The sequence below is a fragment of the Scyliorhinus canicula genome, chromosome 9, assembly GCF_902713615.1.
Source record: "Scyliorhinus canicula chromosome 9, sScyCan1.1, whole genome shotgun sequence".
NCBI classification, from domain to species: domain Eukaryota; kingdom Metazoa; phylum Chordata; class Chondrichthyes; order Carcharhiniformes; family Scyliorhinidae; genus Scyliorhinus; species Scyliorhinus canicula.
The window spans coordinates 22,132,552-22,151,833 of record NC_052154.1 but is presented as its reverse complement, the minus strand read 5'-3'; positions in this window follow the sequence as shown (position 1 = coordinate 22,151,833).

Below are 19,282 nucleotides of genomic sequence, written 5' to 3'. Positions count from 1 at the left end.
ATATTGCAGATAACTCTTCGCCGACAAGACCCAAGTATGTGACTGTACTTCACAATGATTAATCAGTCTGGGAAGCCATTTGTTTAATCAGTGATGACAATTTTTCTTTAGTCCTACCTACACTTAGGTTTTATAGCTTTATCAAATGAAAATGAATGCTGAAATAATCAACATGCTTCAGATTTGCATTAGAGTGAAAACAATCATTGAAATCCAGTGGGTACCATTTTTCTTTGGCATTATCAACCTGACATGACAGTGACACACGAGAGGATTTTTGTATGCTCTGTTCAGGCATTAGGAAGAAAGGAGAACCATTGGATAAATAGGATAATTGCAGTGTTTGACAAAACATAAACTGGCCTGAGCACTTAAATGGCAGCCCTTCTTTTTTTTTGGTTGTGATATTACTGAACAATTATTGTCCACAAGGTAATCAATCGAGAGTGCATTCTGTGCAATAATTGGAACTATGCTTTGAACAATAGATCTGTCAATTAAAGAAGAGTTTTTGGCTGGACGCATATCATGATCTTGAAAGGTTAGAAAAGGAGATGGAGTGACAATTTAGATTGCAACATGATGAACTGATGATTAGAAAGGGGCTTGGCAGCATAACTTTTGCATTGATGTCCTAATATTAATTGAGTGATTTAGTGAGCTGTGGGCAACATGCCCTATTTATTACATCAATGAGTAATGAACTTCAAGGGAATAGCCCTTTGCTCAGCCGACTGCCAACTTAAAGTTCTAAAGTACAGTTTACCATGGGAAAAGGATGAAAACTATCCATTAAATAGTATATTAAGGCAATTGGTCTCAACTGTGTGTTCCAGGGTCTCCGTTTGAAATGGAGATAAGTTTGGACATTCTGCAAATGGACCTGTCAAGCTTTAATATACAATTTCAATATCTGAGCAATGTGTTTTTGTTTTAACTTTGTGCAAAGATAATATACAACGCTTAACATAATCTATTCCTAAATTCCAGCTGTGAAGAAAAAACAAGACAAAAATATTGAATTGTGGGCCACATTGAGAGGAGCTCCCATTGGTGGCCACTATTTGTGGCGCTTTTGGGGTTTTCCCTGATTCTTCGCTCTCCGCCCCCTCGATTATTTTCGGCCTTTGGGACTGTCCCGGGCGTCAAGCGGGGCCGGTTTGTAAACCAGTGAGGAACCCCGCGTGGGTGTCGGGTGGCTGGTGCTGAGGTGTCGGGCCCAGCGCGCGTGGAGGTCAGAGCAGTGGGGGCGGAGCCAAACAGAAGTCAAGGCGGCAGGCCCGAAGCCAGGGCGCGATGTAGGTGAGATGTCCCATATCGGGTGGCTCCCGTCTAGAAAGTTGTAAGTAGACTGAAGTCCGGTCCCAGGGAAATTCTGGAGGAATACAAAAAAGAGGAGAAAGAAGTTTTAAAGAAACTTGGTGAAAGTTTTTTTTTCTTCTTTTGAAGGAAGAATTTTTTGTTTTTCTATAAAGAAAAAGATTGAAGATGGCGGTGGAGCTGGAAACGCAGTTTGTGAGGCACATGGAGGCTTTGAGGAAGGAGATGGCGGTCGCATTGAAGTCATTGGTGGAGGCAGCAATCGCCCAGGTGAGGGTAGCTGTGGCAAAGACATCGGCTGAGGTGAGAGAGCAGAGCGAGAAGATGAAGGAAGTGGAGAAGGCCGTGTCGCAGCACAGCGACCAGTTCACCTCGATGAGGGAACGAGCTGCGAAGGGTGGTGGAAGTCAACAGAGAACTCCAAGCAAAGCTCGAGGACTTGGAGAACTGCTCAAGGCGGCACAATCTGAGAATTGTGGGCTTGCCCGAAGGGACAGAGGGCCCAAGGCCAACAGAGTGCTTCGCTAAAAAGTTGGTGGAGTTGATGGGGGAGGGTGAGAACCCCTCCCGGTATGAGCTGGACCGAGCTCATTGGTCATTAAGGCTGAAGCCCAAAGTGAATGAGCTGCCAAGAGCAGTAATTATCTGCTTCCATAAGTACTGCATGAAGGAGAAGGTGTTCAGCTGGGCGAAGCAGAAGCGCGAGGCGCAGTGGGATGGTGCTGGAGTTCAGATTTTTATGGGAGCAACGTTTTCAGAACCCCAAAATGTATCATGGCGTTCAACCAACCTCTCCCTTTAATGTATTGTTGCTTTTGAAGCACACGGCTTGGTGTCCAGGTGTGGTATTACAATTATGGACATGTGGGTTTTTAAACACAAAACAATGTTTATTCCATGAATTCAACTTAACCTTTTTAAGTAAACATTGGATCATTTACCACCCCTTACTTCAAAGATAACCCCGAAAATAATACAACACTAAATAATCTCTCAAAATGTTCCTTCAAACCTCCAAAAGACTTAACACCTTTAAACAGAAACACATCAAGTTAAAGACATTACTATTATGAGTTTAAATCACCCAAATGATTCAGAGATAGTCTTTCATGGCAGAGATCACGGCAGATCCAACTCACTGCAAACACAGACACACCCAAGCTCTTTTCCTCAAAACTAGCTTTTCCTTTCAAACAGCTCATGGCAAACCAGCCAGGCACTTTTCAGCTGCTCACTCTCAAACTGAAACCTAAACACTGCAAAAATGGCTGAGCTAAAAACCCAGCTCCACCCACACTCTGACATAATTTCAGTAATATGAGCTGCTCCATTTCTTAAAGGTACATTGCTTAAACATCCATTTCTTAAAGGTACTCTCACATGACAGGATCTACCAGGATTTGAGGGTAGCATAAATTCATATTGTGGTCGCAGAATAAAGGGCAAATAACCCCCAAGCAGACAGCTCAGACTCAGGGTGGGTCAGTCTACCTGAGGTCCATACGCTCGGTGGAGAAATGGCCATGTAGACCACCAGGATACCTGAGCAGATATCCGATGGTGAATGGTGATCAAGATGCCTGTGGAAGCAACATCATATCTGACTTGTATACACTCCACCAATTCAGATATGAGCACATTGGAGAGATGTAGCGCATGTTTAAAGTGGGAGTCACAGAAGGAAAGTCACCGCACCAGAGCTCAGGAGGGGGTGTCAGTCAGAGACATCTGTACATAGTCTCTATTGGAGTAGGGAGGAAAGCCACTCCTGTTGCTCCAATGGGCAGGAATATGGATGCTCAGGAGTGAGCTTTTGGGGCATAGTATTTTTCCGATCTGCAGCAGCTGTGTAGAGATCTGGCGAAGGTCTCTGAGGCAATGGGACTTTTTAGACTACGAATAAAGGAATCACTATCATGAGCTCCACATTGTCCTGGGGGGTCAGCTGCATGACCATAAGACCATAAGACATAGGAGCAGAAGTAGGCCATTCAGCCCATCTGAGTCTGCTCCGCCATTCAATAGGATCTCGACTGATCTGATGTGATAATCCTCAATTCCTCTTTCCCGCCTTATCCTCATAACCGAGTGCCTTACCGATTAAAAATCTGCCTCTCTCAGCCTTTAACATATTTAATGATCCAGTCTCTATCAAACTCTGGGATAAAGAATTCCTTTTTTAAAAATAAATTTAGAGCACCCAATTGTTTTTCTAATTAAGGAGCAATTTAGCATGGCCAATCCACCTACCCTGCACATCTTTGGGTTGTGGGGGTGAGACCCACGCAGGCATGAGGAGAATGTGCAAGCTCCACACGGACAGTGACCCAGGACCATGGTCGAACCCGGGTCCTCGGCGCTGTGAGGCGGCAGTGCTAACCACTGCGCCACCATGCCGCCGAAGGATAAAGAATTCCTGAGAGAAGAAACTTCTCCTCATCTCTGTCTTAAATGGGCGTACCCTTACATTGAGACTATGCCCTCTGGTCCTACACTCTCCCACAAGGGAAATAAATCCTGTCAAGCACCCTGAGAATCCTATGTGTCTCAACCAGGTTGCCTATCATTCTTCAAAACTCCAATGAGTACAGGACCAACTTACTCAGCCTCCCTCTGTTGCATCACATAAGATTCTTCCAAACCCGGGATCAACCAAGATTCTCTGGATGACCTCTGACCATGAGAGATTACACAATCTCATGGAGAGACATGTGCAGCAACACTTGAAGTAGATGCAAGAGCAGCATCTCAGCCAGGAAAGGGTGCGAGCTTCCCTCACCAACTTAGATCAGTCCATTCAGAGTATGAGCACTGACATCCATAGAACATGTGAGGAGCTGTGTACTCTTGTGTAACAGGATGATCACCCTGTTGGCCCAGTGGTTGCTGGATTTGGTGACAGCAGTTCACCAGCAGCCAGTTCCATCAACCCTAGGGCTGTGGAGGTATCTGAGGAGGATGAAGGTATCCAGAGCTCCTCAGCACTCTCATCCTCTGCCATCTTCCGGAACCTCTGCCGGAGCCCTCATCTGCTGCACACGTGCCAGTGACCATGGCTGAGTGTGCAGAGATGTCGAGGCCATTTTGTGAAGAAGGTCCCCAACTGGTGCCTGCACCACAAGGCTAGCCACCGCACTCCTCATGGCCCTTTAGACAGAGAAGTGAACGTCCTGTTTCCACCTCCTCCGAGGGATTTTCTGGTAGCAGCCTGACTGAACACACGTGTCACCTCACCTGGAGCCCCAATACATTCACCGTGGTTACTCTTTTTACATTGTAAAAATCACATTTGAACACTTGTTGAATGGATTCAATTTCACTTCACAGGGCTATATGTACATGTACAATAAAGAGCTCAAAAGGAATAATATAAATGTGATTTAGCTTCTTACAGTAATACTGAGTGCATCTCAGCGTACCAAGAGCAATGGTCTGGCCTGATTGGTGACAACTTCTTCCATCTCTGTTGCATCGCATAAGACTCCGGAGGTCAGAGATACAAGCTCTAAGATGCTCCTTGTATCTTTCAATTTCCACCTAAGTGTGACTTTAAGGCAGGCTTAGTGATTAAATTCCATGACCAGATGCTGGTCAGCAAATGCATCTGAAGAATGAATGTTATGTGCAAGATTTACATCTGCAGTGCAGTGTTATACTTTGGCCTTGGTGTGGGCAGCACAGCTTGGTAGGCCATGTGTTGTTATATAATTTTGGTCATCTACTGTCGCCACGACAGTGGCTGCATTGTTATTTCCCATGTCACAGGATGTGGTTTGCACGGGTATATTAAAGCCATGACTGATGCACCTGGCATCCATTTCTTAAACAGGATAATTTGCCTGAATGGGTGTTGCACAAGTTATTTCAATGAGTTGTCATGGCAGAGTTGTCTAATCGTCAAGCACAAGATGTGATGTCTTCACAAATGATTCCACATCCGCTCTTGTCAGAATCTCTCGGTTTAGATGCCATTTGTGTCATTGTCTTCATTGTCTGCATGGCTTGATTATGGTCAAGTTGGCGGCATGGGCAGCTCATTCATGGTGAATGGGAGGGGGCTGGGTTGGAAGGGATGTGTGTTGCAAGGATAATGCCAACCATGTTTATGATGGAGAGGGTAGCTGAATGCAAATTAATCAAACGCATTGAAATTCCCCTTGTGGGAGATGGGCAGTTCCTTGAGAGACTGTGACGTCAAGGTAAAAGGATCTTTACATGGAAATATGGCACCAGGGACTGTCTGATGGCAGTTGTTATATTGGAGGACCTTATGAAAACCAATTCTGAAAAAGGACAGTCTGATAATGAACTGCTCCTGAATGGTATCAGCCTTGCATATAGGTCCATGCCTCCCTGCTGCTCTACCATTGGTGGACTCATCATCTTCATCTGTTCTGGAATGGCCTGAATGTACATGGGCTTCCTCCTCCTTTTCATCTTTCTCATGTTATTCCACCTCAGAGGTTAGTGCTCTGCCCATGGCCTCATTGTCATAAAGATGGAGGACCCTCCACTGTACAATGATGTGCAGCGTGCAGCATAGAACATCTATTACTCTCCGGAAGCTAAGGCATTCAAAATCCCCATTGGAGGATGAAATAGCTCCTTCTCCTGTTGATTTCTATTTTGGAATGTGTTAAAGGTTTTGGAGATAAAAAGATCAAAACGTGGGATTACTTGGCAAAAATGACTGCAAGACATGTTAATCAAATTCCTTTACAGGAATATTCGCACAGGAGTTTTAAAAACTGGTTTTGCCAAGCAGAACCAGGAGGAGGAGAAGAAGCAACAAAAAATACAGCAATCTGAAGACATAACTGGAAGAAAGCAGAAAATATTTTGCTCATTCTCTCCTTTTCTCTCTGAGTATCTTCAACAAATTACAGACCTGAACCAAATCAGCTCCAGAATTCTACAGGAAATGAACTACCTTAAAGCAATCACAAAGTTCACCAACCAATGGCTCAGAGACAAGCAAAAGACTTCATTGTATATTCCTTTAACTTTTTATTGGACTCTAATTTTCTTACTTCTCAATCTGTGTGTGTGTGTGTCTGTATAATCCTATCTTTATTTTTGGGGGGTTTAGTAACTAAGAAACGTATTCTTCCTTTGGCTCCTTATTAACAAATACATACATTTTGATTGAATAAGGCTTTTACAGGGAAAGTAAATTTTAAAGCCTTTGTTTCAACAAACGAAGGGGACAAATAGAAGGGGAGCACTAGTGCCGCACCAGGGGGACACCTATACGACCTGTGGCACTAGGTTCAAAGTGGGCTGTTAGCGGTGTGCGCATCTGCACGGCTGCCTCGCAATGGTGATCCACGTCCGTCCTCCCCAACCCCACAGCCTACCTCCTGGCCACACCCCCCACTGGCCCTGGCAGAAGCCCCCGGCCAGCGGCACAACTGTCAGCACACTATGGCGATGTTGGACATCTTCCGTCCCGCCTCTCTCCCTCAGCAGCCGCCACACCGGTTTCACGATTTTTAAAAGCAGAAGTGAACCACGCCATCGGGAACTTGGCCCATCGCAGACGGAGAACCACGGAGGACCCGGAGAATACCGAGTTGGGTCCGCTAATGATACATAAATGGTGTCTACTGTACTTACGTTCCAGAATGCATTGACGCTGCTGTTAAGGTGCTGGTGCACTACGATTTGGTATCAAATCGTGTCTGCCGCAATTTTGGCGTCGGACCTGTTTCTCCACCCAATCACCTTTCCCAATTTCGGAGTCGGCTAACAGAGAATCCAGGCCACAACTTTTTAAAAGGAGTGAAACTTTTAAATATTGAGTGATTAATTTAAAGGACCCCCTCAAGCAATTTCTCCTAGAGTTGGCCAAGGTGGCAATTATCAGCCCAATCGCCTGCCGCTCTTATATGGCTACATCCGTTCCTGAGTGTCCCCTGAGAGGGAGTACAGAGTCCGTCAGTACACATCAGTCCTGTCAAGACTGATTGGTCCCAGGAGAACTAGAATGTATCATAACCTTCCGTGAATGTCACCTTAAACTGATTAACTAAATTTAATTTAAGGGTTTTTATTTTTTTTGTTACAATATATCAGTGGTGCCTCATGCAGGCACACCACTCCTCGTTACAGCTACCTTCTGGGCTGATTAAAAGACGAACGTTAGCACATCGGTATAACAAGCAGTTAGTAAGTGGCATGTTCCCATTCATTGCTGGGGGAATGGAGCACAAGAATGAGGAATTGTTGCCACAAATTGCGTTAGGCTTTGGTGAGACCACATCTGGAGTACAGTGCACAGTTTTGTTCTTTATCTCAAAGGAAGGATGTTGGAGGCTGTACAGCAAAGGCCCACTTGCCTGGTTCCTAGAATGAAAGGTTGAGCCAATTGGGCTCATACTCTCTGGAGTTTAGCAGAATGAGATGAGATCACATGGAAATATACGAGATGTGAGGGGGCTCCACAGGATAAAGGGCCTGGAGGTTGTTTCCCTGGCTGAGGAATGTACAAAATGTGAGCACAGTCTCAGCATAAGGATTGATAATTTTATGACAGAGCTGAGAGAAAAAGACTGAGAGGGTTATTTTGGGTGGTTATTCTTTTGGATTGTTACCGCTGAGTGCTGCAGATGCTCTATTGTTAGGTATACTCCAAGCTGGGATAAACAGATTTTTGATCTCTCAGGGAATCAAGGGATATGGGGAATAGGCGTGAACGTGAAGTTGAGACAGAATATCAGCTCTGATTACATTGAATGTCAGAGCAGGTACTGTATGCACTATCCCTGATCCTATTTTTTATGCTCTTATGTTATAAGATCTCTCTCCCTCCCTCTCACTCTCTCAATCTGTCCATACCCTGACGGTGCTTAGGTTAGACTTTTGTCTGTTTCTGTAGCTAATTATTTGGGAACAGGTCGTTCGGCTTTTGTCAGGGGGTTATAGGTTGAGGGGTGCTACACCACATCAAACATAGACACACTCACACAGGTAAACTAAGGGTCAATTGAATGTAGCCAATCCAGCTAGCCTGCACGTCTTTGGACTGTGGGAGGAAGCCGGAGCACTTGGAGGAAACACACGGGGTGAACGTGCAGACTCTGCACAGACAAACACCAGGCCGGAATTGAACCTGGGCCCCTGGCGCTGTGAGACAGCAGTGCTAACCACCGTACCACCCCATGTAATAGAATAGATAGAGATAATTCCTCTTGTCGGAGTAGAAAGATCAAAAGCATGATCTTAAAATTAGGGTTGGGCCATTTAATCAGAATGCCTCTTTTTTTACACAAACAGTGGTGAAAATCTAGAACAATCGGAGTTGCCAACACTGTGATTGATAGGTTTCTGTTGAATAAATGTATCAAGGGACATGGAGAAAAGGCAAGTAAATAAATTTGAGTTCAGATTAGCTATGATCTAACATACTGGCAGCAAAAGCTCAAGGGGCTGAGTGGCATCATTCTGTCTTTACATGAGTTGAGGGATAAATGTTTGTCAGAAGACCCCCACTTTTAGTATTGCAATTAAATCTCTTATATCCACCTGAGAGAACAGATAGGGCCTCAGATTTAACATCTCATTTGAACTCTGAAAGTGTAACATTCCTTCAGAACTATATTGAAGCAATGACCTAGATTACGTTCAAGTCCTTGAGGGAAGTTTGAACTCATAACCTGCTGACTTAGCATGAAAGTGCTACCACTGAACTAAGCCTAATACCAATTATTCTACCTAAATAATATATTATAACATCAATCATTAAAGGGTGCTAACTAGAATTCCAATGTAATGGTACCTATTCCCATATCAAATATCCCATGTTAGCTTTTTGAGTAAGATTATCAGTTTATTTCTAACTGATGGATAGCTTTGTCCTGTGCATTTTCCCCAGATTTAATTCATTTGGAAACCCTTGCTGTCAGCAAATAGACAGAATCCTTCATCTCACGAATTTGGGTTAAATTTGAAGCAGAGGATGAATTGATGTGCACAAACCCTTCTGCCTTACAAAACCTCTGAACTTCAATAATACATTTTTGAAGCAGCTTGGAGTATTTCTTAAAAGTTAAGACTTTTAATTTTGCATTGTGTCGTTATATCATGGTGACCTAGACTTGCTGTATTCATTTAACTTAGGAACTCAGAAACTCATGCAGTTGAGTTCAGTTTTAGGCATGTATGCCCAAACAGGTGGTTTTGGAATGGGATCCCCTCCAAGCCCAGCTCTTATGCACATCTTTGTCACTTTCCACAAGAAACATGTCTTGAGTGGAATGACATCAAACTTTCTACCCCTTGCATATTTCCGATATGTAGATGATATGTTTGCTATATTTAAATCTGCAATTGCATGTAAGAATTTCCTTACAGACATTAATGGGCTCCATCGTGCGCTTAAATTCAACCTTGAAATGGAACAGTTGAATGAGCTTACTTCCCTCGACGGGCTAATTGAGAAATCTGCCAATGGGTTTTCTACCTTTATTATCTACTACAAGGTCACCTGCACTGGTCAATATATGCGTTTGGATTCCTATAGTTCTATGCTATATAATTGGCTTTATTGGCAACATTGTAAATAGGGACTGAACCATTTGCTCACCGTATAAGTTTGACGCTGTAATCGGACACACCAAAGCCATCCTGTGGGATATTAGCTACATTGATTCGCTCATTGCTCACTCTATATCGTGCAAACTCATGAAAGGGTCTATGGTCACCATTTTCAGTCCTGGGAGTGCCCAGTCTATCAAAAGTTAAGGGTAAGGTGTCTCAAAGATTTGGGAAACAGGTGAAGCCAGCCATTTCACACTGCAACAATGCAACAGCAACACAAATTATATTTTTCACTAACACGATAATACCATCGTTCTTTTTTTTTATTCGTTCATGGAATGTGGGCGACGCCAGTTGGGCCAGTGGATTTCAGTGCTAGCGTGATGTCAGTTATATAAGCTGTGAGTGGTATCAAACAGCACGTTCCTTCGGCTGTTTGCAACAGGTAAAGTACTGACCATACTCAACCAGCCTGTGCTTGCAAAACTCAGAATATAGTGTCCAACATTAGATATGATTTTACAATTGGATAACACTTGAAAAACAATCCTGCCTGTGCTAAAAATTACACTGAAAACCAAGTTAAGATTATCAGCTTGGTTTGCAGAGTGGCTCACATACGTGTGCTAGAAGCTCCATATATTCACACACAAGGCCCTGTCCTTTGCAAACAGAAAGAGCATGTCCATATATTGCACATGTTTTAACGAAACAAAAGCTTGAGGAACAGCCATTCCCTGGTTCATTCTTCATGGCTATTCCTTGACCAGTCAAAGTCAAAATGCCTGATTAACTGTTCTCTCATGCATTTCCCTCTACCAACCAGGGTGCTCTTGCCAACCAATCAGCATGTTTTTCACTTGCAGTATAAATTGTTGTTGCCTTTGTAAGGGCCTTTCCTCATGATTCCCTTATTTCCCATCACTTCCGCCGTTGAAAAGGAAGCGTTAGCATTGCTACCAACCCTTTCAGTACTTTGAAGGATATGTCCGGCAAGACAATAAACAAAGTTTAGTTTTCAGGTACAATAACTTGCTTGCATTTAGAGAAAGGTTTAAAACCCTGAATGCAAGATTATTCTGTCGAAGTTTATTATTCCAACAGTTCATTGTCAATATTGTGTACACAATGTACACATCCACGGAAAGGATAATCCGATAGCAGAGGCTTTGTCGCGGGTTTAAGGGCTGATTAATTACCAATGAAGGAATTGGGGGGGGGGGCACCTTTATAATGAGGATATATAAGGATGAATGGATACATGTCTGTGGTTTCTGTCTTGCATACCTCTTAATGAAATGTCCATGCCCTAACATTTCATTCTTTTTAGGAAGGGAGGTATGTAAGCGACCTTCCTGTTGATTCTCTTATTTCTCATTCCTTTTACTTTTGTCATTATTATTTTTGACCCATGGATATTTAATGAACATGCATTTTTAAGTTGAGTAGAGGAAGTGAGGAACTCAAAAGTTGGAGAATAGTACACTGTGCTGTGAAGATTTAGATTTTGAACCGAAGAACTCTGACTTGCTGGCAGTTGAGAAATCGAAAGGATTCGGTTTGATTGATTTGGTGGTAGCCAAAGGATTGGACAAAGATCATGGGCGGGATTTTCCATCCCACCAGCTGGCCAGTGGAATTTCCCATTGTGTGCAGCCCCACATTGTCAGGAATGTCAGGCGTGAGTGCACCGTCGGAGAATCCCGCCAGCGGAGAATCCAGCCCCATATTCTGCCCGGCGACAGACAGTGATTGGGTCCTGCCAGATGGGGGTTTTCAGAGGACCCAGCGAGGAAAGTATGAATAGTTAATTTCAATTCTGTTGTGACTCCAGGTCAAGTGAGGCTGGAATTGACCGGGCACTAGCCCAGGAGGTCATAACACCTTCAGATTTGCTATTGTTGTGACTCTTTCCTTTTAAGTGCAAAACAAAAAGTTTCATTAACAACTATTTCCCCAGTACCCAAGTTCTGTAGACTAAGCAAGTACTTTTTTTCTTATTTATGGGTTTTGATTTGTTCATTTCAGCTGGCAAAGTTAAACATGAACCAGGATTTTATGGTTCTGCTGCATCATGTCTCCCCTGGGAGATGCGGAGAGACATTTAAATCTTCATTCAGCTTGGCTGGATCCTGCCAGGCGTGAGGGGCAATAAATTCCTGGCCATGAGTATTTGACAGTCTGTACTAAAGAGAACATTTCTGACTGCTCAAATTAATTGAAAAGAATTTGCTGCTCCTAAGATACTTGAACACAGACTTACATCTTTAAAGTTGCATCGGTGAAACCGTGAAGCCTCTGGGGCAAGATTGTAACATTTCCATGGATTTGTTTGACTGATCTCAGTATTCCGATTTAGAACTTATCCACCACAATAGCCCAACAACAACTGTTCCCACAAAATGCAAGCGGGGCAAGGAATAAAAAACATAAGCACAAAGCTTCAAGGACCAGATAAGGATCAAAAATCACCCTTAGCTTCAGGTCTCTGTTTTAATACAGGCGCGTTGCTGCCAGTTTGGCTTAGTGGACAGATGTCGACTTCTGCGTTAGGTAGGTTATGGTTCAAATCCCACAGCAGGCTCCTGAAAATAATTTTGATTGACACATCAGTGCAATATTGAGGGAGTAATGCATTGTCGAAGTTGCCGTGCGTTTGGTGAGAAATTAAACAAAACTCCTGTTTTCCCATTCATGTGGACTCTAAAGGCTATTCAAGGAAGAGCACAGGGCTCCCACTGGCAGTTACATCCCCCAAAGAAAGATTTGGATTTGGATTTGTTTATTGTCACGTGTCCCAAGGTACAGTGAAAAGATTAATTGATCATTCATCTTTGTGCAATTTGTGGGAATTTTACTGAGTGCAAAATGGCGCTCTGCTTACCTATTTAACAGTCACTGCACTTCACACATAATTCATTATGAAGTGTTTTGGGATGTTTTCCAATAAATTAATCAGAATGTTTTGATAAGGCATTATACAATTGCAAATTCTCTGTTTCCTTGCCATCATCCTCCATCAATTTACATTTGGCTGAGCTATTTTGCATCCTGAGGTTGCGCAGCATCAGCATCTAATTCATAAGTATTTGGTATAAGTATGCAATTCTGCTGAATTAATTGATTTTGCATGAAGTGCAGTATTTCAATCTCTAATGATTTCAGCTTCCGGATATTGAACGTGCTACAATATCAGTCGAGACCAAGAACTTTTTTTAAAAAGAAGAAGAAAATCCAAAATTCCAGTTATTTAAGCCATAATATTCCATTGTTAAACCTACAGGAGTTAAAGAAAGGAAATACTAAATATTACTTTCAGTAACCACCAACTGTATTCGAAAAGCCAAAAATAACATGTCAAACATGAATGAGCAGGTTCCACATTCAATTACACATTAAATGGTGTATACAACTAAGACAGAGCCCGCAAATTGTTTCAGCAGTCCACTAAAAATATATGTCATTAATTTCAGTCAACGAAGTCCTTCAAAACTCCGATCTTTCTCATAAAGATTATCAGTTCCTCTTCTCGGATTTAAGCTGATTCCTGGCTGACAGAAGCATACAACCAACCTGAGTTCCATCAGCCAACCTGTCTTCACAGAAAATGGCTAACATCATCCGCAGAACCTCCTCAAACCTGTTTGCAATGATCCGGATGGCATAGATCCACCAATGTAATCTGCAAATATCAGAAACAGCTGTGGCAACTGTACGTTTGCCTATTTTCAGCTTCTGAGTCTGGCCTGTCAGCCTGTCTGCACTGCACCAAAAGAGAGAAAAGCTCTGTTGTTTAAAGTACAGGTTGCTGAGAAAAATGTCCTTTTGAACAATAGTTTTCGTCTTGTGTTTTCACAGAAGTCTTCAAACATGAAACCCTACTGTGTTATCTTATCAGTTGTTAAGGGAAGTTCAAGTTAATTATTTAAAAATGCCATCAGTCTCTGCAAAGGTTGCAAGATTGGTCATCAATATCTCGCTAGGGGTTGGTAGGGGAATAGGAGGAAGACGTAAGGACAAATAAAGCAGCAGTTGCCACTGGAGAGGGGGACAGCAGGGTAAGGTGGATTCCATACCCTTTTTCAAAATTATTTAATTGACGGGATGTGGGCGTCGCTGGCTTGGCCAGCATTTATTGCCCATACCTAATTTCCTTTGAGAAGATGCCAGTGAGCCACCTTCTTGCATTGCTATAGTCCATGTCTTGTAGGAACACCCATAGTGCTGTTAGGGAGGGAGTTCCAGCAACACTAAAGGAACAATGATATTGTGCTGTGTCAGGATGGTATGTGACTTCAAATGATCTTGCAGGTGGTGGTGTTCCCATGCACCTGTTGCCCTTGTCCTTCTGGTGCGGTGAACCACTGTGTGCACCTGTATTAGGTGATGTAAGGTAGGACCTGCACTACAGGTTCACCGGTAGCCCCTGCCGGCTATCTCCGCCCATAAGGAACCGTATAAATATGCGTGTCCTCCTTCTGATCAGCCATTTTGCCTGCTGCAGTAGGAGGCCACGCATCTGACTGTAATAAAGCCACAGTTGTACCAATCTGAGTCTTTCGTGCAATTGATAGTAAATTTGACTGTAATAAATTGATGCACGAAGAGATCGATATCAGAATCAAACCAGATCGGCTACAGCTGGATTCGCACTCGCCCGACGCCAGAAAGGACTTTAATCACTGGCTAGCTTGTTTTGAAGAATACATCAACGTTGCGAACCCCACGCCGATGGAGGCTCAGAAGATTCAGGTTTTATACTCCAGGTTGAGCTCCATCGTGTTCCCGTTGATCCAAAACGCCCCGAGTTACACGGAAGTAATGGTACTCCTAATAGAGAACTACGCACAGAAATCAAACACGCTCTTCGCCAGTCACGTACTCACCACTCGTGCTAAACTCCCTGGTGAGTCTATCGAAGACTTCTGGCGGGCTCCAATCCCACTGGTACGGTACTGTAACTGTCAGGCCATTACGGCCACTGAACATTCCAATCTCCTCATGCGCGACGCATTCGTAATGGGGATTGCGCCGGATCCCATCCGGAAACGACTGCTGGAAGGGACCACACTCGACCTAACGGAGATGAAAGCTTTAGCGCTCTCCATGATGGTCGCATCTCGTAACGTCCAGGCCTACCTTGTTCGCTGCGCGGCCAACCCGTCCTAACCTTCCTGGACCCCGCAAACGACCTCCCCCCCCCCCCCCCCCCCCCCCCCCCCCCCCGGCTGGGGCCCTGCCGACTCAATATGCCTGCGACGCCCGCCAATCCGTGCACCCCGGGGGTTCCCGCTGCTACTTCTGTGGTCAGCAGAAGCACCCCCATCAACGCTGCACAAGTCATGGAGTAAAAAGGGCCACTTTGCAGCTGTGTGCCAGGCCCGCGCAATTGCCACTATCGTGCCCGCAAACACTCCCTCCCCCCTGCCGAACGCACAATGGGTGCCGCCATTTTCTCCTCCCAGGACCACGTGCGACCAGTGGGCGCCGTCATCTTCTCCCCCCAGGTCAACGTGCAGCTAGTGGGCGCCTCCATCTTTTCCTCCCAGGGCCAGGTGCGGCCAGTGGGCACCGCCATCCCCCCATCACTCCACGTGCAGTCCATGTTCGCCGCCATATCGCCCCGCCCCTGCAACGTGCGCTCCATGTGTGCCGCCATTTTGTTCCCTAAAGGACCCCCGGACGCCACCATTTTGTCTCCCCCACGGGACTGGAACGCCAGATCTGGGACACCGACGCTCTACATCTGAACCCTCGGACGGCCACCCGTTCTCGCCTCGATGACACTGGACCAGTCCCGTCCTCACAACCTGGCCACCGCTTCGACGACGGTGAAAATCAACGGCCACGTGACCTCTTGCCTGCTGGACTCCGGGAGCACCGAAAGCTTCATACACCCAGACACGGTGAGGCGCTGCTCCCTTGCGGTCCACCCCGCCAACCAACGGATCTCCCTGGCCTCCGGATCCCACTCTGTCCCGATCCGAGGGTTCTGCGTGGACAATCTCACTGTCCAGGGCATAGAATGCAGCGGTTTCCGCCTCTACGTCCTCCCCAACCACTGCGCTGCACTATTGCTGGGCCTGGATTTTCTGTGCAATCTCCAGAGCCTCACCCTCAAATTCGGCAGGCCCCTACCTCCACTCACCGTATGCGGCCTCGCGACCCTCGAGGTGCCCCCCCCCCCCTCCCTCTATTCCAATCTAACCGCAGATTGCAAGCCCGTCGCCACCAGGAACAGACGGTACAGCACCCAGGAGAAGACCTTCATCAGGTCCGAGGTTCAGCGGCTGCTTCGGGAGGGTATCATCGAGGCCAGCAATAGCCCCTCGAGAGCTCAAGTGGTAGTGGTTGAGACCGGGGAGAAACACAGGATGGTCATGGACTACAGCCAGACCATCAATTGGTACACGCAGCTCGAAGCGTACCCCCTCCCACGCATATCTGAGATGGTCAACCAGATTGCGCAGTACCGGGTCTTCTCAACAATTGACCTGAAATCTGCCTACCACCAGCTCCCCATCCGTAAATCGGACCGTCCATACACTGCCTTCAAGGGTTCCCTTTGGCGTCACTAATGGAGTCTCGGTCTTCCAAAGGGAGATGGACCAAATGGTCGACCGGTACGGTCTGCGTGCCACGTTTCCGTACCTAGACAATGTCACCATCTGTGGCCATAACCAGCAGGACTACGACGCCAACCTTGCTAAATTCCTCCGCACTGCCACTCTCCTCAACCTTACATACAACAAGGAGAAGTGTGTGTTCCGCACGATCCACCTAGCCATCCTCAGCTATGTAGTCCAAAACGGACTTTTGGGGCCCAATCCCGACCGCATGCGCCCCCTCATGGAGCTTCCCCTCCCCCACTGCCCCAAGGCCCTCAAACGCAGCCTTGGATTCTTCTCCTCCTACGCCCAGTGGGTCCCAAACTATGCGGACAAGGCCCGCCCACTCATACAGTCCACCCAATTCCCCCTTGCGACCGAGGCACAAAACGCCTTCGCCCGGATCAGAGCAGACATAGCCAAGGCCAGGATGCACGCAGTAGTTGAGACACTCCCCTTTCAAGTAGAAAGCGACGCTTCAGATGTCGCCCTCGCCGCCACTCTAAACCAGGCAGGCAGACCCATGGCATTCTTTTCCCGCACCCTTCATGCCTCTGAAATTCAACACTCATCTGTCGAAAAAGAGGCCCAAGCTATCATTGAAGCTGTGCGGCATCGGAGGCATTACCTGGCCGCCAGGAGGTTCACTCTCCTCACTGACCAACGGTCAGTAGCCTTCATGTTCAACAACACACAGCGTGGAAAGATCAAAAATGATAAAATCTTGCGGTGGAGAATCGAGCTCTCCACCTATAATTATGAGATTTTATATCACCCCGGCAAACTCAACGAGCCCCCCGTCACCCTATCCCGAGGTACATGTGCCAGCGCACAAGTAGCCCGACTCCAGGCCCTACACGACAGCCTTTGTCACCCGGGGGGCACACGACTGTACCACCGCGTCAAAGCTCGCGATCTGCCCAACTCCATCGAGGAAGTACGGGCAGTCACCAGAGACTGCCAGGTCTGCGCGGACTGCAAGCTGCACTTCTACCGGGAAGACCACACGTGCCTGGTGAAGGCCTCCCGCCCCTTGGTACGCCTCAGCATGGATTTCAAAGGGCCCTTCCCCTCCACCAACCGCAATACATATATCCTCAGTGTGGTCGATGAATACTCCAGGTTCCCCTTCGCCATCCCATGCCCGGATATGACGTCTGCCACCGTCATCAAGGCCCTCAACACAATCTTCGCTCTGTTCGGATTCCCCGCCTACATCCACAGTGACAGGGGATCCTCATTCATGAGCAATGAGCTGTGTCAGTTCCTGCTCAGCAGGGGTATCGCCTCCAGCAGAACGACCAGCTACAACCCCCGGGGAAACGGGCAGGTAGAGAGGGAGAATGGGACGGTTTGGAGGGCCATCCAGCTGGCCCTATGGTCCAGAAACCTCCCAGCCTCTCGCTGGCAGGGGGTCCTCCCTGATGCACTACACTCCATATGGTCACTACTGTGCACCGCCACAAATAACACACCCCATGATCGTGTTTTTATCTTCCCTAGGAAGTCCACATCCGGGGTGTCGCTTCCGACTTGGATCGCAGCTCCAGGACCGGTCCTTCTAAGTAGGCACATCCGACTCCACAAGGCAGACCCACGCTCCCGGAGTCATCCGACTACTGGCCAGCACTAACACCGCCAGCACTGATGTCGGTGACACCAGCACCGCCAGCACCGACATTGCCGCCACCGTTATGTTACTCCCAGCGAACCATCAAAGTACCGGATCGACTTAACCTCTGACGGGCACCAGACTATCAAAATGGACATTTTCTTTCCCCTCCCCACTATAAATTATTTGCAAAACTGTATATAGTTCCACGCCACCCTGCCAGACTCATTTTTAAGAGGGGGTGAATGTGGTGAACCACTGTGTGCACCTGTATTAGGGGATGTAAGGTAGGACCTGCACTACAGGTTCACCGGTAGCCCCTGCCGGCTAGCTCCGCCCATAAGGAGCCGTATAAATATGCGTGTCCTCCATCTGATCAGCCATTTCAGCAGTTGCAGTATGAGGCCACGCATCTGACTGGAATAAAGCCGATCTCAGTCTTTCGTGCAATTGATCGTGTATCAGGTGGCAGAGGTCGTGAGTTTGGTAGGTGCTGTGGATGTAGCTTTGGGTGACTTCCTGCAATGCACCTTACAAATGGTGCACACTGTTGCCAGTGTGTGCCACTGGTAAGGGAAACTCACCTGATGAAGGAGGTGCATTCTGGAAGCTTGTGATTCCAAACAAACCTGTTGGCCTTAACCTGGTGTTATAAGACTTCTTACTGTGACCACTCCAATCAATGCCGGCATCGCCACATTACTGGTAAAGGAGTGAACGTTTTTTAAAATAAAATTAAAAAATTCTAAATAAGGGCCAATTTAACGTGGCCAATCTATCTACTTGCACATCTTTGGGTTGTGAGGATGAAACCCACGCAGACAACGTGCAAACTTCACATGGACAGTGACCCAGAGCCAGGGTCGAACCTCGATCCTCGGCGGCATGAGGCAGCAGTGCTAGCCAATGTTCCACCGTGCCGCCACATAAGGGAGTGATGGTTTATTGTGGTGGATATGGTGCCAATCAAGTAGGCTGCATTGTCCTGGATAGTGTTGAGCTTCTTGAGTGTTGATGGAGTTAAACACTCCCAGGCAAGTGGAAAGTATTTCACCACACTCCAGCTTGTGTTTTTAGATGGTGGAGTCAGGGAGTGAGTTACTCTGCAGAATTCCCAGTCTTGAACCTGATCTTGTAGCCCCAGTATTTTTATGGCTGATCCAGTTCAGTTTATGGTCAATGGTGTAGCCATCTGAGATGGCCA